Raw genomic sequence first — 25,379 nt, forward strand, 5'->3', positions numbered from 1 at the left:
AATCCATATCTATGAAATGAACATGAATCAAATTGGGTTGTGGACTGATGTTTGCTCTTTTATCAGAAAATGGCAAACGGATCATTTGCAAAATTGCTTGATGACAATAAGTTGAAGGGCCCAAACTATGCCGACTGGTACATGAACCTTATGCTGGTCCTAACTTCTGAAAAGCCAGACAAAGTGGCAAAGAATCCTGCCCCGGAGCGTCCGGGAGATAGGGCTTCTGAGGCCCGAAGGAGAGACTATCAGGAGTGGGAGGAGAAAAACTCCCTTGCCCGGTGTTACATCATTGCCTCCTTGGACAACCCAATACAGAGGCAGTTCGATCAGATCGAACTTGCCAAGGACATATTGGACAGTCTCAGGACGATGTATGAAGAGCAGAATCGTTCTACTCAACAAAAGGTCTTGAAATAGTTCATGACCGCACAAATGACCAAGGGCCAACAAGTTCACGATCATTGTCTTCAGATGATTGGATATATCAACGAACTGGAGGTTCTTGGATCCGGGCTGGACCTTGCGACCCAGATAGATGCTATCCTTAATTCTTTGCCTCTTTCCTTCAATCCGTTCATCATGAACTATAACATGAACAAGCTGAATGTCATCTTGCAAGAGCTCAACAATATGTTGCAAAGAGCTGAAGAACTGATTAGAAAGGATGAGCCCGTAGCTATGCTTGTTGAAGCTGTCAAGATAGGCAAGAGAAAGAGGAAGGAAAAGAAGCCTCAGAAGAAAGCCACTAAGGGCAAGAAGCAGAAGAAAGACAAAGCATCGGGATGCCTGTCACTTCTGCAAGACCGACCACTGGAAAAGGAATTGTCCTGCCTACCTGGAATCCAAGAAAGGTAATTTTGAAACTTGTGTTATAGAAACCAATTTATTGGTAGCTTTTGCATCCTGGTGTATTGACTCTAGGGTTTCAACTCATGCGTGTAACTCACTGCAGGGGTTCAAGGTAAGCAGAAGGCTGAGTGAAGGAGAAGTCACACTCTACTTGGGGACTACTGCAACTGTTGCAACCGCGGCCATAGGAACCGTGGAGTTACTTTTTAGAGAAGGAATAATTGTACTGAAAGATTGTCTTTATGTACAAAATTTAAGGAGAAATTTGGTTTCTGTCTCAAAACTGTGTGCAGATGGTTATTCTGTCTTCTTTAGTAATACGATTACTATTAAAAGAAACAACAGATTCATCGCATACGGGAAACTGGAGAACGGTCTCTATGTTCTACATCCTTCTCTAGAAACTAACATAACCGAAACTACGTCGGCTGAAATCCCCAAGAAGAGAGCCCGTGATACAGTTAATCCCACGTGTCTGTGGCATTACCGACTTGGCCACATCGGTGTTGACCGAATCACAAGGTTGGTAAAGGGTGGTCCTTTGGATTTTCTAACTGTAGAAGATCTTCCCACTTTTGAGCCTTGCCTACAAGGCAAGTTGATGAAACGACCATTTAACGGTAAGCCTGAAAGATGTACAGGCACACTTGACCTAATACATACTGATGTATGTGGTCCCCTGAGTGTTAGGACACGAAATCAACACGTGTATTTCATCACCTTCACAGATGATTTTTCACGATATGGTTACGTGTACATAATGAGACACAAGTCTGAATCCTTTGAAAAGTTCAAAGAGTTTAGACAAGAGATCGAGAAACAGTTAGGGAGAGAAATTAAAGCCCTTCGATTAGATCGAGGTGGCGAGTATCTCTCTAACGAATTCAGAGACTACTTAAAGGACAATGGGATAGTATCACAATTAGCTAATCCTGTTACACCACAACTTAACGGTGTTTCAGAGAGGAGGAATAGGACCTTATTGGATATGGTCCGGTCGCTTCTCATACATTTAGAGTTACCCACATCCTTTTGGGGTCACGCATTAGAGACTACAATTTACGTGCTGAATCGGGTTCCAACCAAATTGGTTCCGAATACTCCATATGAACTTTGGACCGGAAAGAAACCAAGTGTCAGACACTTGAAGATTTGGGGTTGTCCAGCACACGTTAAAAGAACGAGCGCAGACAAGTTGGAATCCAAGATCAGCCGTTGCCTATTTGTAGGCTACCCAAAAGGCTCTGTAGGTTATCTATTCTGTGACCCAAGTGAGCAGAAAGTGTTCTACAGTCGAAATGCGCAATTTTTGGAAACCAATTACATTCTGGACACCCATCGTCAGGAAATTGTTCTTGATGAGGAGAGCTCAGGAGCAGTGGGAGATGTCCCACAAGTTCCAGGTAGTGACCAACCTAGAAGATCCACTCGGGTATCCAGGCCACCAGTCCGTTATGGTTATGACCAGGATAGTTACCTGGTGGAAACCTTGACTAGTGAGGAGGATCCCGTGACTTACGCGGAAGCTATGTTGGACATAGATTCCCAGAAGTGGGTGGAGGCCATGAGGTCAGAGATGGACTGAATGGAGACCAATGGAGTCTGGATTCTAGTAGATATGCCCTCCGGGGTAAAGGCAATTGGTTGCAAATGAATTTACAAGAGAAAGAAGGACCCCGATGGTAGGGTTGAGACCTTCAAAGCTCGTCTGGTGGCGAAAGGGTACACTCAGAAAGAGGGCATCGATTATGAGGAAACCTTTTCGCCTGTGGCCATGCTTAAATCCATTAGGATCCTGCTAGCTGTAGCAGCATACCATGATTATGAGATTTGGCAGATGGATGTCAAAACTGCATTCCTGAATGGAGATCTTACTGAAGATATCTATATGCAGCAGCCGCAAGACTTCATTGCCGCCGGTCAGGAAAACATGGTATGTAAACTTAATAGATCCATTTATGGACTTAAGCAAGTTTCTAGAAGTTGGAACATCCGTTTTGACTCTGCTGTCAAATCGTTTGACTTCGAGCAGAATCCGGATGAACCCTGTGTCTACAGGAAGTACAGTGGAGATAAGGTTACCTTATTGGTTCTGTATGTAGATGACATTCTACTCATTGGGAATGATGTAGGAATGTTAACTATGGTGAAAGTATGGCTATCACAGCAATTCTCGATGAAAGATCTTGGAGAAGCCTCCTATATACTGGGTCTTCGACTCTATAGAGAAAGATCGAAGCGGATAATAGGATTATCCCAATCTGTTTGCATTGACAAAATTGTCAAGAGATACAGCATGAAAAACTCCAAGAAAGGTAATGTTCCTTTTAGGCACGGAGCCACTCTCTCCAAGAAGTTGTCTCCCAAGACTTCTGAGGAGATTGAAGGCATGAAAGACGTTCCCTATGCCTCTGCCGTAGGAAGCATCATGTATGCCATGCTGTGCACTCGTCCTGACATAGCTCAGGTAGTGAGTGTAGTAAGCAAATTTCAGGCCAACCCAGGGCAGGAGCATTGGAGTACTGTGAAAAACATAATTAAGTACCTTCGAAGGACAAAAGAGTTTTGTCTAGTATTCGACGGTAACTCACTACAGATCCAAGGGTATACAAATGCCAATTTTCAGACGGACCCAGATGATAGAAAGTCTACATCTGGATATGTTTTCACAATAGGATCGTGTGCTGTTTGCTGGAAAAGCAACAAATAGGGGTCCACTGCAGAGTCAACGACCGAGGCTGAGTACATTGCCGCTAGTGAGGCTGCCAAAGAAGCCGTGTGGGAGAAGTCAAGATTGGATCTTGACATCAGTTCTTTGAGAAATGATTGAAAGGAAGCTGTGCTCACGTACCATCCTACTGATTCTTGCGAAGGACAGAGTTCTTGGAGAAGAACACTGCTGATTCTGCTCCATCCTGCACTGCGCCATCTTCAGTGGGAGCAGTTTTTGGATCCTTCCTTGGGCGTGAACACCTTTGTTGGGAGATACTATTTCTCCGAATCAGGTACAATCCTCTCCTACTCCTTTTGGTTCAGATCTGGTTCGGTTTATGGTTCAAGAATGATCATTGAAAATATGATTTTCTAAATAGGGAATGCGATTCCCAGTTGAAGGGAGAGAAAAATTTTTGAAATTCGCCCCCTTATTCCACAATCTTTGGGCGTCCATGGGATGGATCTCTCATCCCTTCACGTATTAGGCTTCCTCTGCGAATTGGGCTGCTGCAAGGCTTTTCTACAAGTTGGGTTTCAGCTGCGAATTGGGCCTTCTTGCGAATTTTCCCCGACTTCGGGCCCGGATTTGACTTATATTCAGGCCGAATCTGCAAAATCCCAAAACATGAATGTTGTAGATTTCTCTCTTATCTTTCCAGTGAGTCTTGAATCAGCCCAATCGGATCTCGGATATGAGAGTTAGACCTAGATTACTGAACGGTGCCGGAACTGTGAAAAATCATCCGATTTGCCTTGCTTTTCTCCTAATGCCTTCTTTCATGCTTTGAACCATCAATCAAGAAATATGAGTCCAAATAAGTACTAATTCAGTATAAAAGACTGGATATTTGGGGATAAAAATATGATAAATTTTATTCGCATCAGTGCTCTTCACCAAACTAAGTGAACTTCGACCGCAACTTCCTAGTGGTCGCCACTCCTTCGCCCTACGACACCATCTTAGGCCGACCAATCCTAGACGCCCTCAGACCCATGGTGTCAACTTATCATCTATTGATGAAATTTTTGATGAAATTCCCAATGGACTATGGAGTAGGAGTGGTGCGAAGAGATCAACTTGAGTCACGAAAGTGCTATATATCCGTTCTCAAAGGCAAAGGAAAGCAGGCTACCGACGTCGACTTGGAGTCGCCACCAAAGAATAGCGACGAGAGAGCTCGTCCCATGGAGGACACCATCCTAGTACCGGTCTCTGATACCAACCCTGTGAAGACGGTGTAGATCAGAGTCAGTCTAATGGAACCTTTGTGTTCTAAACTAGTAAGTTTTTTAATTAATAATTTAGATGTTTTTGCTTGGCCGACAACAGAAATGCCCGTCATAGACCCCTCTATCATAACTCATAGGCTGAATGTTGACCCTTTAATCAGATCAGTCCAGTAGAGGAAAAGGAACCTCACCCAGGAGCGGTGGAGGTAGATGATTTTGTTGGAGAGGTCTAATACCTGAGTTGGATTGCAAACCTCGTGCTCATGAAGAAGGCCAATGGCAAGTGGCGCATGTGCGTCAACTACAATGACCTCAATAGAGCCTATCCAAAGGATAACTTTCCACTCCCTAGGATAGGCCGTCTGGTAGATGCAACATTGGGGTTTGAGCTGTTGAGATTCATTGATGCTTACTCTGGCTACAACCAAGTCTAGATAGATCTAGCTGACCAGGAGAAAACTATCTTTGTAATTGAAATGGGCTTGTACTATCATAAAGTTATGCCCTTTAGTTTAAAAAATGCTGAAGCGACCTACCATCACCTTATAAACAGTGTTTTCTAATTTAATGGAAATAAAACAGAAGCATATGTTGATGACATGGTTGTGAAAACCCAATTTTCAAATTCTTTGATATCAGATCTAAATAGTGCTTTTGATATTTTACGAAAATATAACATGAAACTCAACCTGAACAAGTGTATCTTCGGGGTCACGTTGGGCACGTTTCTCGAGTACATAGTGAAGAGATATGGCATCAAGGCCAACCTAGAGAAAATCTAATCCGTCCTAGATATGAGACTCCCTTGGTTGATTAAAGCGGTCCAAAGGCTAATAGGCTAGATAGCCGAGCCACTTTGAATTGGTTTATGTCTAAATTGGCTGGGCATTGCCTTCTGTTCTTGAAAGCCATAAAAAAGAACCAAGACTTCGAATGGACTGAAGAGTGTTAGCTCGCATTTGACGAGCTAAAAAGGTATCTAAGTTCACTGCCCTTGTTGACCAAGCCAGAACTTGGAAACGAGCTAAAACTCTACCTCTCAGCGAATGACGAGGTAGTTAGCTCGGTTTTAATTCATGAGGTGGATAGCAAGTTCTGAGATCAGACCTCAGAACGGTTCTTAATTAGTGGTAAACCAAGTGAATGGTCAATATAAGGCTTGGGAGCCTGCCATGTTGGCTTACCTAGCCAAGGTTAGAGAGGTCCTGCCTGATTTACACTCTTGGTACATCCAACAAGTTTTGAGGTCTGAGAACGTCAAGTCTGACATGCTCACGAAGTTAGCTAGTGCAACGGATATCAAGAAGAGAATGGTCTACATTGAAGACTTGCCACGACCTAGCATAGAAAGGGTGGCAAAAGAGGTCTCTCCTATTTTGGTTACAGAATCGAGTTGACCGACCCGCTCATTGACTATCTGTGCCACGAGACCCTACCAGCGGAACACAATGTAGCTTAGAGGGTAGAGCGACAACCAGTTGTCTATGTTTCATTGGCGAGCAACTGTATCGCAGGTCGTTCATGCTCCCATACCTGTGCTTTTTTCAACCAATAGAAGCGAACCAGGTGCTATGTGAGATCCATGAAGGTCTTTGCGGAGGACACTTAGGGGGTAGTGCACTGGCCTAGAAAGCTCTAAGACAAGGCTACTAATGGCCTACAATGAAGGATGACATAGTGGAGTTAGTTTGGAAGTGTGATAAGTGTTAGCGACACCGTCCCACTTGCTTGTGGCCATTCGCATAATGGGGGATAGATATCTTCAGTCCCTTCCCACCTGCGATCGGGTAGAAGAGGTTCTTAGTGGTCACGGTGGACTAGTTTACCAAGTGGGTAGAAGCCAAATAGTTGGTGTCCATCACAACTTGCAATGACCAGAGTTTCTTTTGGAGGAACATCATCTACAAATTCAGACTCCCCAAGGTATTGATATTGGACAACGGGAAGTAGTTCAAAGACATCAAGTTCTAGAACTGGTGTGCCGAGATGGGAATCCAGTAGAACTTCACCTCAGTGTCCCACCTCCAAGAAAATAGTTTGGACGAAGTGACGAATCGAGCAATCCTTCATAGACTAAAATCTCGGCTTTTCCGATCTAAGGGTTTATGGATGGATGAGTTGCCAAGTGTTCTCTAGGTCAGTAGACTCCTTTCAATGTGACTTATGGAACGGAGGCTGTCATCCTGACCAAGATCGAAGTGCCAACCTTGTGGTTTGAGACGTATGACGAGGAGGCTAACGTGAACGAGCTGTGGACTAACCTCGACTTAGTGGAAGAGGTTTGTGACTTAGCCTAAATTTGGACTGCAACATACCAACAATAGGTAGCTTGGTACTACAACGCCTGGGTTAAGAGAAACCAATTTTGAGTTGGCAACCAGGTACTCAGGAAGGTTATGGTACCTAAGCCAAGTTTGAGAAAGCTCGATATGAACTAGGAAGGCCCCTACAAAGTACTCAAGGTGATCAACGAAGGCATGTACGAGCTCAAAATGTTGGAAGGGAGGTAGGTACCTCAATTAAGGAATGTTGATAACTTGGGGAGATACTACTTATGAGGAGTTTGAATGTTTTGAGTTGCGTCCACGAGAACAAAAGTATAGAGCACCCACTACAATGACCTGGTCAAGCGAACAAGGGGAAACCAAACAATTTTCAGCTCTAAGGCCCCCATGCCGACCTAAAAGATGTCAACAGTTTGATACATTGACAATGTTTTGACTTAGCCAAAATCATAAGCCTAGTCACTTTGAGATCTAGGCATAGACACTTAGCCTATTTTCTAGTGATTGAAAATAGAAAACAAGAAAGAGGGGCACAATATATGCAAAAAGTCAATTTCATTGAGTAATGTAAAAGTACATCATACATAGGTTAAAAAAAGAGAGGAAAAAGAAGCTGATCTTTTTGAGAGATCGTAGAGATTAGAGGCTTGGCATATAACATATATATAGGGGGGTCCAAGAAAGGAGGCAAGAAGTTCAAATGTCCATGGGATCCTTGATGCCCACATCATTGGTTCCATTGCTGCCAGTACCAGCTTTGCCATTTACGCTACCCTCAATGCCGTTGCCGACTTGTCTTCATCCTCGGAGTCAAGCTCCTGATCAACCTGGGTCATCATCTCGTCGGTGAATGCCGGGTTGTTTAGCTTGGTAGGTCGAAGTTGGGGCACACCTAGGCCACTAGCATCCGACACAGCTTGAAGCCCTGGTGGAAGGCACTTGTCTTGAACTCCTCTCTCTCCTTCAGAAATTCGGGTGAAGTCTTGAAGTCCTCAACAACTCGGACCTCAAAAGCATGAGCATCGTCAAGAAGTTTCCCTTGAAGCTTGGAAATCTCGTTCTCCTTTTCGCGTAACTCGCGGCCTTTGGCTTTTAGCTCATCGGTTAACTTCTCAATGGTGCTCGCTAGGTTAGCACTGTGAGTTCGCTCTTTGACAATCTCAGCCTTTACGTCATGGATGAGACGGCTAGTGAAGGGAAGGGATATTCATCATATGGATGGCCGAACCATGCAGGGTGGCTGGGCAAAAATTTAAAAATTTATCTCCCTTCCGGGAATCCTATCCCCTGATTTAGAAAAACTGTATTTTTCAAGGTTCGTTCTTAAAACAAACCGGACCAAATCTGTAGCAAGATTAAGGGAGGGATATACTTGATACGAAATCAAAAGTAGTTCCCAATGTAGGTGTTCATGCCCAAAGAGTTCACCAAATCTGTCCTCCACTGAAGATGACACAACTTAGGGTGAGGCAGGATCAACAAAGAAATTCTTTAGTAAGAACCCCAATTCTTCAACAAGAATCATGCATGGATGTGAGTACAACTTCAAGATTGTTTCTTCTAGTAAGAAACAATATCAAGATCCAATCTTGATCACTTCCAAGAATTGGAGATCGAAAAGAGCAGAGAGAAGATCTGGAATTTTCGTAAGTGTTTAACAGAAGGATTTCTCCCTTTATTTATAATCCTTCTTGGATTAGCTTCCTAATCTTATTAGGAGAGGTTCTTTGATCCAAATCTTTATTTGGATCTAAACTCCTAAGTGGATAAGACATATCTTATCCTCTTGCTGATCTAGAAGCATATTTAATATCAATTTCGCCCCTTTTTAATTAATCTTATTAAACCCAGTTCAAATTGGGCTTTAGGCCCATTAAGCTTTTAGGCTCACTTCCTTTTAATTGCTGGCTAGCTTGGCTCTCTTTGTATGGTGTGGGATCCTAACATTGATCTCCACAAATGCCATATGGGTTAAGCCTAGCCTCTGTTATAGGGCCTGGTTAAATTCACTCCTAAAGACAGTGAACCCCTGAGCTCATCAGTATGGGCACTTAGCAGGCCCAACATTTACACTAAATGGTCACTGGGTCCAACCACCTTATGAAGGCCCAAGTACTATGGACTTAAGTGAGATTAGTCCATCAGGTAAAAGCCCTAAGTGGTCTTACACTTAACCTCTCAACCCATAATGATCAAACACTACTCGACAAGAGGACATCTCCTTCAGCTGCAAGGTACAATGTTGCACTCTTTGCTCACATGGATCCTGGGAATTAAAGCATTTTTGCAAACATTTTGTGAAACCATAATATATATGTATATATATATGTAAATATATTTTGCAAAACAAATCTCAACAAGTTTGAAATCAACTACCGGTAGTTTAGGTTTCCATCAGAGAGAGTGCATTCCCCGATCATTCACTTTGTCCGACAAAGGGGCTGATTCTGTCACTATGATCACCCACTCAGGTGAATTCTCAGACTACCCCAACATACCCAAGTTTTGACCCCTACTAAGGATCTCACTGATTGGCATATCATAGACAGCCCAATCCAATACCTTGTGTAGTCCATAATCGAGTCAAAGGGTTAGGTGTAACTTTTCAGTTTTGCCCATCTGTCTCTAAGGTTCAGAGCATAACTGAAAAATGGTCCGGTTCAGAGTTTCAAGCAAACCCACACTACATGTGTTTCAGGTCTCACCCCGGCAGCTGAGACAAGCCACCCCAACTGACTTGGCAACACATTAGTGTCAGCCTTGGTAGGATAAACCTCCCCAGGTTTATCCAATGGCTGTGAGGATTCTAAACTAACACGAGTCTTATAAGTGTCCAGTTTAAGGGTAATTGCACAGAAACACACCAAGTATAACATCAATCAATTATGTATTTTCACTCATTTACAATAAATGTGTCTGTACATCAATCTGATTGGAGCTAAGGGCATACACCATCTAACAGCTAGCTCATTCCAGGCGAGACTGGTACTGCTTCAACTCCTCCTCAAGAACTTGGGTTCTAGCAACTCCCCTCTCGATATGACCTAGTAGTGCATGGGCCATGTTGTTCACCTAAAAAAATAGTGTATCAACAGTAAGCTAAAACTTGGCTAAGTATTAAAGAAGAGGTCATGTACATATCACAAGGAGGCAACGCATAAGCTTCCCGCCTAGTTTGTTAGGACGTGACTCATTGAGCTCTATAACCTCCTCTAGAAAGATGGTCTCCTTGCTCTTTAACAAGGCTGCTGAAAGTCCATGATGGTGCGCTTCTGAAGTGGCCCCGACGTCCAAAGTAGTGGTCGCTATTGTGTGATTTATGCACAGTTAATTCAGGAAAGTGTACCTTAGTCAAATGTGCGTATAATGACGAGAAAAGTGTCGATCCCACAGAGACTAAATCAAGGTTTAATGCAATTGGGGTTTAGATTTCATTAAATCAAGGTTATAAAATTATCTATTTAATCCAACTCAAGACCAAAATTACCCTAAGGTATATTAAAGTTACTTGCATGTGATGGAGGAAATAAGCTTTCTCAAGTCATATTAATCATTTATTAATCCAATTCTACCATCAAATTTCTAAGTGGTTGTCAAAAGAAAAAATAAGCATTAATTTCTTTGGAAACCTCTAATCGTAGAAGGGGATTTGACTCATTAAGCTTCCTTGGTTCCCACACATGAGCTAATCATCTTTCGATATCATAGTCTATCATGCGATTTTTATTGCCTAGGGATCTAATTCATAACAATCCTTTGGTCAGTCATGCATGAATCATCAAATCATTAAAAGATTGGCCAATTCTTTTAAAGCATTAAGCATAGGAATAAAAATTTATCATGCAAATAATAAAGGTCTTGAATTGAATTAAACAAATAACTCTATAATCTTAAGATCAAAATCCATCTAAACCCTAGCTAAGAGAATTTAGCTAGACATCATTAAATTCAACATACTCAAGAAAATTAAAAGGGAAACACAGCAAGAACACATCAAATAATGAATAGAATAACAAGAAAATTTTAGCCTTTGGAGGTCGAAGACAAGTGCAGCAACTAAGCCTTCCTCCTTCTTGGATTCGGATTGTTCCTCTCCTTCTCTAGCGTGCTGAAACTGCTTCCTCTCTTCTTCTGATGTGTTGAGACTACTTCCTCTTTTTCTCTCTGCTGAATTCTCTCTAAGGATGTGCCCCTTTGCCTTGAGTCTATGGTCCTTTTTATAGTCAGCCTCCCCTCAATTGCTTCTCAATGCAGACTCCGAATTCAACACAAATTAGGTCTCTTAGTCTTTTTCTCAGTTGAATTCCTATCTCTTTTGAACTGCCAATTGCCAAACCCAAAACTTGTAGCTCGAATTTCACCTAGTTGGTGGCGGAATTAGGTTGAATGATAGACACAAGAGTTGTAGACCTATCTCTTAGATTTAATTATCCATTTGAATCACCTCAATCTGAGTTGTAGGCATAAAGTTATGCCCAAAATACGGGAACTATATCAAAATAGGAAATTTCCCGTTTTTTGTGCATACATATCAAATCCGATTTCAATGGATTCTCTCCTTCATGGCTACATCATGGAGCATCATTGCTGCATGGTCCTTCCTCTATGATTATCTTGATCAATTCAATCAAACTCCTCCTTAAAATCGCACAATTGAGCTCCAAATCATCTTGCAAAACAATTTCATCATAATTAGTGCAATACCATGCTAATTCCAAAAACATTATTACCCAAAATCATCAAGTTAGAGGTATGAAAATATATACAAATACAGGCTTATCAGTCGCCTCGGCCCCGAGCTGTAGAAGGGGCTCTTCTGAAGTCTGGGCGGCCTCGAGTTCCTCCTTGATGAGGTCAACTACTAGCACGACTTCAGTTGCACTTTGTCCAGCGGGCTTAGAAGTTACGACCTGAGGAGCTTCCTGGGGAGTCACCTTCCTCTTCTTTCACCTCATAGTCTGGAATAGCTCAGAAATTGGTACATCCGACATGTTTTCTATATGAGAAGTTCAAAGATAAGTCAAGACAAAAGAGAGAAAGAAATATGCTAGAGCTTTAAATGACGACCTACCCGGAGGACTCAGCCCTGTCTGGATCAAGCTAATCTCGACTAATATTGTAGTAGTTTAGCACCTTGTGAATAAGGGGGTAAAGGGGGAATCAAAGACCCACTTTCAAGGCCTCCTCTAAGATAGAGACCTCGTCATCCTCATGCTCCCACGGGAATTGCCCAAGGTGAAGGGAATATCTAAACTGGTTTGGAATCCTATACCGGTCTACAAGCTCATAAACATCCTTGGTAGCCAGTTCAGTGGGACTGAACTCGGATTTATTTCTGGGTTGACGATGGGAGGATGAGGCTCCCTTATTGGAACCTTATCGTTCTTGGGCCGAGGACCCCTTCTTAACCTGGCAGGATGGACCCCTCTCTTCCCCAGACTTGACACCCAACATGATAAAAGCAAAGAATGAATCAAGGGGGAGATGGCTCACCTAGAATGAAAAGACCAAGCTTGCCGACTACACTGATGACTTCAACAACGCCGAGCATCGCGACCTTACTATGCACCAAAACTCCAAGGTTAGGGACGAGTGAAATGGACTCCTGAGGGTCCTATTTATAGATAATTGAACCAAATTATGGACGTTTTGAGATCGGTTGGATCCAACGGTTTGCAAGGACGTGATGGTTTGTATTTCGAGGTGAAATCAATTTAGCACATTTTTGACATCCGTGTGACCTAATGGTTGCATGGCATTTGTGCGTCCCCGATATGCTACCTTGTGCTTAGGACGGACAAATCGAACCAACCCAATCCTCGACCGTTAGTCAAACCACGATCGAGGATTGGACTCAGACCAAATCACTTCGGAATAAGACTACTCCCTTATTGGATTGATCACGCCGGACTCGGGAGTGGGGGGAAATTGATGAGGGGTAATTTGGTCCTCCAATGATATCACGACATGTGCCATTGTAGAATAGTGGAGTGACACCTCACCATCATGATAAGCCTATATTTGTACATATTTTCATACCTCTCTAACTTGATGATTTTGGGTAATAATGTTTTTGGAATTAGCATGGTATTGCACTAATTATGATGAAATTGTCTTGTAAAATGATTTGGAGCTTAATTGTGCAATTTTAAGGAGGAGTTGGATTAAATAGATAATTATATAACCTTGATTTAATGAAATCTAAACCCTAGTTGCATTCATCCGTCAATTCAGTTTTTATTAAGTTATTGGATTTTCATTAATTCTTTTAGTTTTTTCCTTCAATTGATTCATGAGTTCAACTTAGGTTAGTTTAAAATTGATTTAGTTCTGTGATTTAGTCTCTGTGGGATCGACACTTTTCTCATTATTATACGCACATTTCACTAAGGTACACTTGCTTGAATCAATTGTGCATAAATTACACAACACATCACGTAAACATACCCCAGGATAGACCTGTTCATGGGCCGGGCCGGGCCGGTCTCGGGCCGGGCTTTTACTCTTCAGTAACAGAAATATGTTAGGCCCGAGCCCGAGCCTGGCCCAACCAACGGGCCTACAACTTGGGCCCAAGCCCGGCCCTAATAAAAAGCCAGAAGCCCGAGCCCGAGCCCAAAGCCCGACTTAATAAAAAATTAGAAATTTTCCCTATTCAATAATCAATATAAATCAGAATTTATTTACATTAAAAAAAATATATAAATTCAAAATTTATTTATATTAAAAAATATATATATAAAGAAGGGAAAGAGGATGTGGAGAAGAAGAATTCGGTTGGAAAAAGAAGGGAAAGAGGTGAAAAAAAGAGGGGTATTCAATTAGGGTTTTTAGGTTTATTTATAGGTCGGGCTCGGGCCGGGCTATTTTGGAAAATACCGAGCCCAGCTCAAATTTATTGCGGGCTGGGCTTTTTGGCCCGAGGTTAAGACCGCGGGCCTATATACCTGTTCAACCCGTCCGGGGGCCGGGCCGGGCCGGCCTGTCGGGCCACCTGGCCCATGAACAGGTCTACCCCAGGAGCACTTTAGACATTTCACGACTGCCTTAACGACCTCGACACCACTCTGGTAGACTAAACTGTGAACAACCAAGCAAGACCTCAAGTTGGCATAAGAGGTGACCTGCTTCCATCGATCTGACCTGACTTTTGTTAGTGACCTGCTCGACGTGTCAAGTGACCTCCTCCTTTATTAGGCTATGTCGCCTCTGAATTCCCTCGGATCATGACGTCATGTTGAAAGAGCCAGTTATCAACCCACTTACTTCAGGCGAGATTGGATAAACATTACCTGGTTACACGATGTCCACCTCTAGGCATGAAACCATCTCCGAACCAGACGTGCCGGGGATCCTGGACGCATTTCGTGAGGCTCACAGTATCTCGCCAATATAAGGGCCTCACCTCCAGCCTCACAAGGTACACATGACTTAACTCTCTAAGCACTCTAACTCTCTTGCTTTCTTGCAAACAATTACCAACTCGTTGACTTAAGCATTGAAGTGCCCACGTCGGGCCAGGCAACCCAGACAGTCTGACTTGTTTTTTTTTTTTTTTTTTGTAGCTCGACTAGGCGACCTCACCAACCCAACAACTAAGCTATCTGCTAGCAGGGAGCACTGGATCGTGCATCATCAGCATCCAAAATTTTCTATGAATTTCATGTATTTTTTATATTTTTGTTTTTCATTATTAATCGGGTGCAAATTGCAAAATCCAAATCCAATTACTTAAACACCTCATATTGGGCTGCAGAGTTTTGGGTATCATTGACAGGCCTACCTGTGCTTGACTCTTTTTTTGTAACATTTTATTTTCTTAGTATATATATTTTTTGTTCATTTATAAAAAAAATGTAAAACCTAAAGAGAGGGAATTGAATAAGGTGAAAAGTAGTAGTTCAAAATACGTTTTAAACTTCACAATTAAATACGGTTAAATTATTTTAGTCAAAATAAAGTTCCACGATTTTATTCTTATTTTTAATAATAATGTAAATATAGAATTATAGATGTGTTTAATTTTTCCTATATTTTTTTTATTTTTATGTGTGTAAAAATAATTTTGTTATGTACACTTATTTTTTGTTTGATATGATAAATATATGATATTATACATGTGCCCAAATGATTTATTTTGTAAAATTTATGTATTTTTTGTGTTTTTATATTTTATTAATTTTTATTATTTAATTATGACATTAAAGGTTGACACATTTGACCTTGCAAGTTGAACTATTGATCTTTGCCAAGTAGGAAAATAATTTTATTTTTGGTTAGTTTTAGATTATATATTTCATTTAATAAAAAAATCATAAATGTGTCTAATTTTTCTACATCTTTATAATTTTCTATATTTATTTCTATTTAAAAATTTTATTATCTAACTATGACTTCATGGGTTGACTAATTTGATATGAATGATTGAATTGCTTTGTCATCACTTAGACAAAGAATGTTTTTGTTTTTTAGTAAATTTTAAAATATATGGGTTTTATATTGTTAAACTTATTAAACATAAAATTTAATTTGTAGCATATTTATTAGTGAAAGAATAACTTAAATATATGATTTTATAAGAGAGAATGAGAATTAATACCTTAAATATAAGACTTAATGAGAGAGAATGAAATGAGGTGAAAAACATTAATTGAAATTATATTATTAATCCTCATAATTAGAGATGTACTAAATTAATAAACAATTATAAGTATTTTAGTCAAAAAAAATTCCACACTTTCATTCGTAATTTTTATAATAATATAGGTTATAACATTTCAAAGCAGTCAGAGTAGCTTAGAGCTGAATTTTCAGCTCAGCCCTCCCAAATGGGCCCTAAGGCACAGGATAAATCGTTAAGCCCCTGCAACACTATCTATTTCAAAAGGCTATTATTTACAGTTTCTCCCCTTTTGGTTGCTCTCTTATATTAAAACTTGAAAAACTTGTACGTTCGTTGGTGATTTGATTATGGCCAAATGGAAGTCGAGTTAGGGGTGCCAAAGACCTTGATCCTTGGGCCACAAGGCCCACGGGAAATCTGAGCTCAGTTTTGAATGGAGGTTTTAAGGCCCAATGACCTAGTGCCGCATTTGAACGGCTATTCATGTGCAGAGGAATCACGGGTGGAGAACAGCAAGGTGCATGTGAAGTCCACTGGCAATTTCACCGAAAGTCTGACTATTCATTTGATTTCATACCTCCTGGAGGGGTACCATGACACCAACTCAACTATTAGTATAAGGGCATTGGACTGGATTTGGTCCAACCCGATTCAGTCGAATGTGAGTCTACTTGCAAATGGATTGGCCAGTCCAGTCCAAATCCAAGATGGATCCAATCCAAAATGAATTAAAATATAAAAAATTATATAAAAGTAATTTTAGCATTTTGATAAAAATATTTTCATAAAATTGCTTTCACAAAAGCATTTTGTTGAAAGTACTTCACAAAAGTGCTTTTATAAAAGCTCTTTTAGAAAAGTATTTCTATAGACTTACAAAAATACTTCCATAAAAGTACTTTCGTAAAAGTGCTTTTGTAAAAATGCTTTCATAAAAGTACTTTCATAGAAGTGTTTTTATAAAAGTGTTTTCATAAAAGTTCTTTCATAAAAGTGCTTTCGTAAGTGTTTTCATAAAAGTGCTTTTACAAAAGTGTTTTCACAAAAGTGCTTTTATAAAAGTGCTTCCATAAAAGTGCTTTCATAAAAGTGCTTTTATAAAAGTACTTCTACAAAAGTGCTTTCGTTATAGTACTTTTATAAAAGTACTTCCGTAAAAGTTCTGTAAAAGTGATTTCATAAAAGTGCTTCCACAAAAGTAGTTTTGTAAAAGTGCTTTTATAAAATTACTTCTGTAAAAGTGCTTTCATAAAAGTACTTCTGTAAAAATGCTTTCATAAAAGTATTTTTATAAAAGTGCTTTCGTAAAAATACTTTTTATAAAATTACTTTTATAAAAGTGCTTTTGTAAAAGTGTTTTCATAAAAGTACTTTTATAAAAGTACTTTAAAAAAGTGATTTTATGTCGGTTTCAGTTTCGATTGATTTCAAATTGGACAAGGGTTTGGCCTCATGATCAAATTATTGGAAATTTGGTTTAAGTCCAATTCAAACCAATAAGAATATGAACCGATTTATTTTGGATTGACCCAATTCAATAATTATAATGGACTGTCCAAATCCGATTTCATAAGGTTTGGATCGGATTGGATCCAAACCAAAACCGGTCGATTGACACCCCTATGTACATGTCCAAATAAAGATAAAAAGATAAAGAGATGAAAAACCATTTAAGGTCTATTTGGTTTACAGTTGGAATCGGAATGAAAATATTTTGAAATTAGAATGGGAATGATCTATTCCTATAGTGACTTTTAAGGGTGTCAATGGACCGGTTTTGGATTGGACCCCATCCAGTCCAAAATCAATTTGGATGAATTGGATGGACCAATAAGACATATTGGATTGGACCAATCCGGTCCAAAATATTTATTAGATTGGATTGGACCTGGTCCGTAACAAATTTATATTGGGTTGGGTAGGATTAAGCCAATATCTGGTCTATTGGTACAAGATAAGAATATGTGTTAATGGACAAGGTTTGTGTTGAAACCAATCTAAATCAAAATGAATTTGAACAGATTGGATGGTCCTCACATTGAACTGGACCGGTCCAAATTAGTCCAAAACATTCATTGGATTGGATTGGACCTGGTCCATTTATAATGGACTCACATTGGACTGGTCTGATTGACACCCCTTACTCACTTTGGTTTATACAGTAATCGGAATAAGATTTGAAATCAGTTGGAACGGGATTTCATTTCTAAGGGAAGGAAAGGGGGAATGCAATTCCACTAAGGCCCTGTTCACTTTTTGGTAAGTTACTTACCCGGGTAAATGCAATTACCTAGGTAAGTTTTTTCTGGGAAATACTTACCCGAGTAAGTGCATTTACCCATGTTCTTTTAGTTCTCATGTAAATAAGACAATGATCATTTTAACCATAAAAATTCATTATTAAAAAGGGCATTTTTGTCCCATTCAAGTGTTGGCAACTTTCCCCCTAGGTGGGAAAGTTATTTACCCACCTAGGAGATGGGTATCATTTACCCGGGCAAGCGATACATAGGAAAATAAACTTTCCCTTATCACCACATGAATCTGAAAGAAAAGAAAACATAGGATTCTTGGTCAATAGGACCCAAAATCCCATTGACCAACTTTGCCCCCTCTCAAAATCCGAAAAACAAATGCCCCCTAAGAATGAGAATGGGTTCTAATTCCACCCAATCCAATTAAATAATCATGATTGAATCTGAATCCAAAACATGTCTAGATAAAATCATATATATATATATTGTATTTTCGTTATTGTCTCATAAATTTAATTTCAATGAAAGTTATTGTTAATATATCTATTAATAGTTGATAATATCTAAAACTAACTATCTATTTCATTTTTTCAAGAAAATATAATATTTTGAACATTTTCCTTAGTTTAATTTATTAAAGGTACATAATATCTGAATCTGACTCAATATTGATCAAACTCCAATGAATAAAGATTTGATTCGGATTGTAATTCAAACATTAGAGGATTGAATTCAAATCTGATCGAATCAGAATCCCACCCGTTTACAGGAAATTCATGAAAAATAGCTATGGTGCGAAATGTGATGTTGATTTAACCCGAGACTGATTCTGTAGTTTGTCTCCATCAAGTTGGCTTGAATTGACTGAGTAATTGAATCAGTTTGTGCTGTTCAAGTGACGTTTAAGGTATTCGAGGTTTGTGGGGATTTGGATGTCCACTCAATGACTAGCTTCCTTCCTAAGAAGATGGGGCCATGTAGTCTATAAATATAGTTTGAGGAGAATCGGGTTTTGAAATTCCACGATTGTAATAATAATAATTCAAGCACGAAAAGTTGATGGTTTTGATAGGACAATCAACAATGCATACAAGAAGACTGACGTATTGTGTAGATGAAGCTGAAATTCTTGGTAAAAGTCAATCAATAAAATAGTATTAAATTTGACATCTTCCTTTCAACTCTAGCTAGCAATAGTTTTGTATTGATTTCTAAAGATGGTAGTGGGTCCATCAGCAACTTCCTGATGAGTTCCAGCCTAAAAACTTTGAAAGATTTTCAACTCAAATTGTGCAAATGGCGGAAGGGTGACGATGGGAAGAAGGTTCGACAATTGAATGGGCTACGGCTTGTTCACTTGATATTCGATGGACCTAAGAAATCCTCTTCATTGACCAACTGAGAGGTGCTTCAATTGATATGTTAACTGGTTTATTTCAGCAGAGATGTGAATTCATGTCTTATTACCACCGATTTTGGAGAAGTGGGGTTATTAGTGTCGTATTGCGCTATACAACGGCCCCTATGAGGGAATCTGGCGTATCACCGAAATCTATTTCATTGCATTAACTGGGTTATAATGTCAATCCATTAATAGGGTTTTCAAACAGGTAAACTTGATTTTTCACTTCTAATCTGACTGGGACTCAAGGCAAATACTTTCAACCCAGTGTTAATCCTAGATGTTAGGGGTTGATTACACAAATTATGCCCGTTATTGTGCTTTATCAAGAGCCATGTTTTCCACCAGACTGCAAGCCTTCACATCATTTTTCATAATCCAACTTAGTGGTAGGGTTAAGTGATAAACCTGCATTGACCTGACCTTAGTTGGGTTTGGGTCAGATCAGCCTTAATTGAGTTTGGGTTAGATTCAGGTTGAGGTGAAACCACGTTAAACCTGACCTATTGACATTGTCGCATTAAAATATTTATTTATATAAGTTCAATTAAGGATAGGTGCACTATACATGGATCATGGATATCAGTTTGAGTTCAATATTCTCCCTTTACTTAGTTGGATCGGGTTTGGGTTGATTTAAACATGTGCCGAACCCGAGTCGCTGACATTCCTAAGCGGCTAAGCGACTATTTACACCAAGAATTGCTTTGCTAATAATAGCCATGTTTTCTGACAGATTGTAAATGCTAAGATCATTTATCGCTAATCCAGCATACACTTTCTTTGGTATTTTCTTTTCTCTTTTAGAGCCTATTACTTACCACCAAGCCTGTCTTTCTCATTGCTGCAGTCATTGATTGTTTTGTCACTTCTGTCTATGCACATATGAGAAATCATTTCAGTTTGTGCCATACAGTCATCGGTTAGAGTTACTCTCAAGGGTCTGTTTTGATTTACAGATTGGAATTGAGAACTGGAATTAAAATCCTTTGAAATTGAAATTTGAATTTGACTTTATAGGAATCGAAATAGAAATTGGAATTATATAGAATGAGATTTTATTCTCAAAAGAGGGGAAGAGAATGACTATTTCCTCAAATGAAGAAATGTAATTCCACCAGAAATAGAAATAGGATTTTGATTCCGCCAAACTAAATCTGATTGCAATTCCAAACCCTTATTCCTGAGAACCAAACGGGCCCTAATTTGTCTCTAATGTCTCCATTACTAGTTTGTCTTTTTTCTACTCTTGCTACTCATTCACCTCAGCTAATGCTCATGTCTTCTGATTATCTAACATTTCTCTATCTATACACAATTTGGTTCTATGACTGTCATACAAAAGTTTCCTTTTTGTTCCCTTTGGTAATATGCACATCAGACGCACCTATATATTCACTTTAACCACCTTAATATAAATTCTATGATCAACATTTTTTAATTTCTCCCCTTATTGTAGATGATTAATCTAGTGGTTACTTTGGGTGTCTTCTAATAACAAATCTTGATTCTACAAGACTAAACCATTGTTACTACTATTTTCACTAAAACTGTAATACATCTATTCTGTCTTTTCAATCTAATCTTGAAATCATAGCTGGGAGTTCAAAATATTGCAGCTTATTGATGTTTATCATACGATATATATTGCCTTTCAGGCTCACCGATACGTGCTTTATTAAGAGTTTAGACTTTTTAAAAGTTTTAATCATTAATAGGTGGCCATGGCTAGGTGCCGTCCATCCAGGCGTACATCCAGTATCCACTGTCAACTTGTTAAAAATAAAAAAATATGAAACAAGTATTTTCATCATTCTATGGTTCAAATCAAAACTCTTCGCTGCTGATACGCAAAAATTGCCATATTGATACTAATTTCTAACCTGAGCGTCATTCAAAACCTGTTATGTCTCGATCAAGTTGGCTTGAATTGACTGAATTATTAAACAAGTTTTTGCTGTTGACATTAAGATTATGGTCTCTGTGGTCCAAGGAGGATATTATATTATATAACCGGTCAAGTATTCAATGATTTCTTTCCCCAAGAGCATGTGTCCAAATTAAAAATGATTGTCAATTGAGAAAAAAATGGTTGAGAGAAGAATTTGGTTTTGGAATCCCATGATTGGGACAGTAATTCAATTGCACAAAACGTTAGTTAAAAGATATTAATACATTTTGAAGGAAATTTAGGGGGCGTTCCGTTTTTGGATTTTGAGAGGGAGAAAATTGGTGAATGAGATTCGATTTTTATTGACTAAGAATCTTATGTTTATTTTTAGATTAATGTGGGGATCAGGGAAAATTTATTTTTCTGGGTAAGTGACACCCATCTCTTAGGTGGGTAAATAGTTTTTCCATTTGGGAAAAAGTTTTCAACACTTGAATAAGATAAAAATGTCCCTTTTAATAATGATTTTTTATGGTTAAAATGGCCATTTCCTTTTTTACTTAGGAAATAAATGACCATAGATAAATACACTTGATTGGGTAAGTATTTCCTAAGAAAAACTTGCCGATAATTTGCATTTACCCAAGTAAGTAACTTATCAAAAAACGAACGGGCCTTAAAGCACTTGTCCAGATGACTATAGACGTCGCTATCATATTATAGTCCTGTTACACATGTTTGGAGCTAGAGGTGGGTATGGGGCAATTCCATGGATCCCACCTTTTATCTTTGTTTTTCTCCTCATTCTTTTTTTTTTTCTTTTTCTACCCTGATTGGTTAAATAGTAACCATTGATTCTGCTTATTCTGTAGTCAGAGCAAGGTTGCCAATCAGATGGTCATATTTGCCAGGGTTTATTAGTAACACACTTGTTTACTGGGGTTGATTTTTGGTGGAGTGGCACAGATGTCCTGTTCCTAGGAAAACAAGAGTATGGCCTGTTAGAGTTAACTTTTTTTGTATGGAGTGTCAAAAAGATTTCTGATTTTGGGTTAAAGAGCAGAATATATATAGGCAGAAAACCTCTTTTCTGGACAATAGGAAGGAGATGCTACAAAGGGTTGAGAGAAGATGGGCTATTAAGTTACAGTGATCAGATTCTGTAACGATAAGAGAAAAGAGACAAAACAAGTGCTTTGGAGTGAATGATATAGTTGCCCTCATTCAATGAATTGGGTTTACTGTTGAGCTTACAGGCAGATTTATTCTCACAATACAATAAAACTTTTGATGAAGAATGATAACCAACCAAGTTAAGGTTAGCATCAATAGTGGCTAAGAAAACAGAACAAGAGATAAAATTGATGATGAAAACATCCCTTTCCTGCCACTGTTTATAAATTACTGAAAAGATTAATTGGCAATGACGGTGTTTATTTGAAAACTACTTCGAAAAAACATATAACTTAGGCTGTGTTTGTTTGCAATGCAAATAAATTTGCACTGATGCAAAACTATGCCAGTGCAAATGATTTGAGTGTAAATTTTGATTGCAGTGCAAATGAAGTAAAATAAATTAGAACATGAAGCAGAATAAAGTAAAACCCAAAACAAAATTATACGAGAATTTACACTTTTTTCATTTGCACTCCTATGGATTTGTATTAATACAAATTAAATTGCACTGGAACCAAACACAGCCTTAATTGCATACAATCAACCAACAACTCTTTAATGGTTTGAGAATTCAAAATAAATGACATATACTTGACAAATAATGACCTGCCACCCTTCCATACGTGGACTTGCAAGAATGCAATGCACTCGCATTTTGCATTGGATTGTATTTAGAAGAAAGCTAAGGTTTTGATTGAAATTTTAGAAGAAGTAGCATTTGGAAAACAAGAGAAATAAGATAAGACAGAAGATAAAAAAGTATAATGATGTAGGGGTATATATATATATAAATTGGTATATATTGTTTCAAGTATTGAAACCATCAAAATGATGGTTTTGAAAACAAACAAAAAAAAAATGATGGAATACAAATATTGTATGATTTGTGAAAGATGATCATCAAATATATTATATAGTTTAAACATAAAAATGTAATTCAAACCAGAAATTTAAGAGCATATTTTTTTTTTTGTTTCAGTTTTAGAAATAAAATCCACATATACAACCAAGAACATGCTTTCCATGCAGGTTTTTGTTTTAAAACCATTGGTATTAGCGACGACATGAGTTGTTGTTAATGGTTTTGAATTAATAGCGACAAGAACATGTTTTCCATGCAGGTTTTTGTTTTAAAACCATTGGTAACAATCGTATTAACGACAACGTGAGTTGTTATTAATGGTTTTGAATTAATAGTGATAAAAACATGAATTATTGTTAATGGTTTTGAATTAATAGCGGCGATTTTTTTTCGTCGATATTGTAGATCTTTTAACGACAGGTTGCACCTTCGTCATTAATAAATTTTAGCGACCAAAATTTTAAATTCGTCACCAAGACTTTTAACGGCAAAACCTTACATATATTCTTGTCGTTAAATTCTTTTAACGACCAAATTTGGACTTTCAACGATGGTTTTTCTAGTCGTTAAAAAGCTTATTTCTTGTAGTGAGTTGTATCTTCTTTTTTGTTTTTTTCTTTAAGTGCATGTGGAACAAGGCGTTTGAATTGGGATATAGATTTGCAACCCATCACTATTGTCTGTTGTATTACATTGGATCTGACTGGGTTAGGGGTTCATACTTCACTTCATATCTAAATGGATGACTGTGAATTAAAAGTAGGTTGTGTTGATCCTTTGTGTTTTGTACTAATAGTGTACCTAATTCAAATTTCTATGAGCTATAATCTTGTTAAACATATCGTTGCTGCCAAATCTAGAGATGAGGGCAGATTCGTCACTTCCAAGGCGATGAGGTTGAGGGTTCCATATGCAAATAGTCAAAAGACATCAGAGTCCTTAGGATATGGTCCTAGGGGTGAATCACATTTTTCAGAAATACCAAATCGATTGGTTTAGGTAACTGTATTTTTTGTGAGCTTGGTGACTTCCAAGGCGATCAGTTCAGTTTGATTTTTTTTTTTTTTTGTGAGCATCCTAACTCTCTTTGTCTCCCTGCTTTCTTGCTTTCTTTGTCGACCATTCTCCTCTGCTTGGCTTGGTGACTCATTACCTACTTACTGACTTAAACATTAGAGAATTCACCCTTAGGACACCCAAAATCGAAAAAAATTTAGTAAAAGTTAAAAAAAAGGACCGATATCAGTATCGATACTTTAAACCTTGGTTGCAATATATTGTGATATATATTTACTCACTGTAGTTATTTATATTTAATTGTTTATTTGTTGAGTCTTCTTGTTCAACTATAATTTAATTTCATTTTTCAAAGAAGGCTTTGATCTGATTTTTGAAAAGTTTTTAAGATATACTCAATTTACCCCTCTTGGGTTTACCCCTTTTGGGTAAGGCGAAGGGGTCTAACAGTTTGAACCATGTATGATCCAATATTCTATAGTATTTCCCTTTAAATGAGTCAAATAAGCCACTTTGAATTATTTGATCCAAATATGACTATGATCCTAATATGCAATACAAAAAGAAAAAGAAAGACTCAGAATGGGTCATTAATTGCATCTGGTCTACTCCATTCAAGATCTGATGCTTGGCTAAGAAATGGAAACGAAAGTAAAATTTTAGCCTGGCTGGATTTCTGTTTTTGATAGGACACAAGCTTGTGCAGAAAGTCCAAGCCGCAAACCCACTCCAAATCCAACTCAACCACTGAGATGTTAAGATGCAAATTCCTTAATTACGAGATGGTTCATATCATAAGGTAGGAGAGATCGGGTTTGGCTTTACATACAATGTCATATCAGAAGAAGAACCAACTGTGGGACTGGTAAACTTGAGCTCTCAATTTTTTAAGACAATTCTCAACATTTGCCACAGAAGTATAAGTTCTAAACTTGTGAAAACTTAATTGAAAACATTTAAATTGGTCATTGGTGCCTATTCTCGAGTTGCAGACGCCAAGGCTTTAGTCTAAATTAGTGATCTAAAGATGAAGTTAGTCTCTGAGTGATGTGGATCAGTCCAACCTAAGGT

The sequence above is a fragment of the Nelumbo nucifera genome, chromosome 1 (genome assembly GCF_055504915.1).
Source record: "Nelumbo nucifera cultivar China Antique chromosome 1, China Antique-T2T, whole genome shotgun sequence".
NCBI lineage: Eukaryota > Viridiplantae > Streptophyta > Magnoliopsida > Proteales > Nelumbonaceae > Nelumbo > Nelumbo nucifera.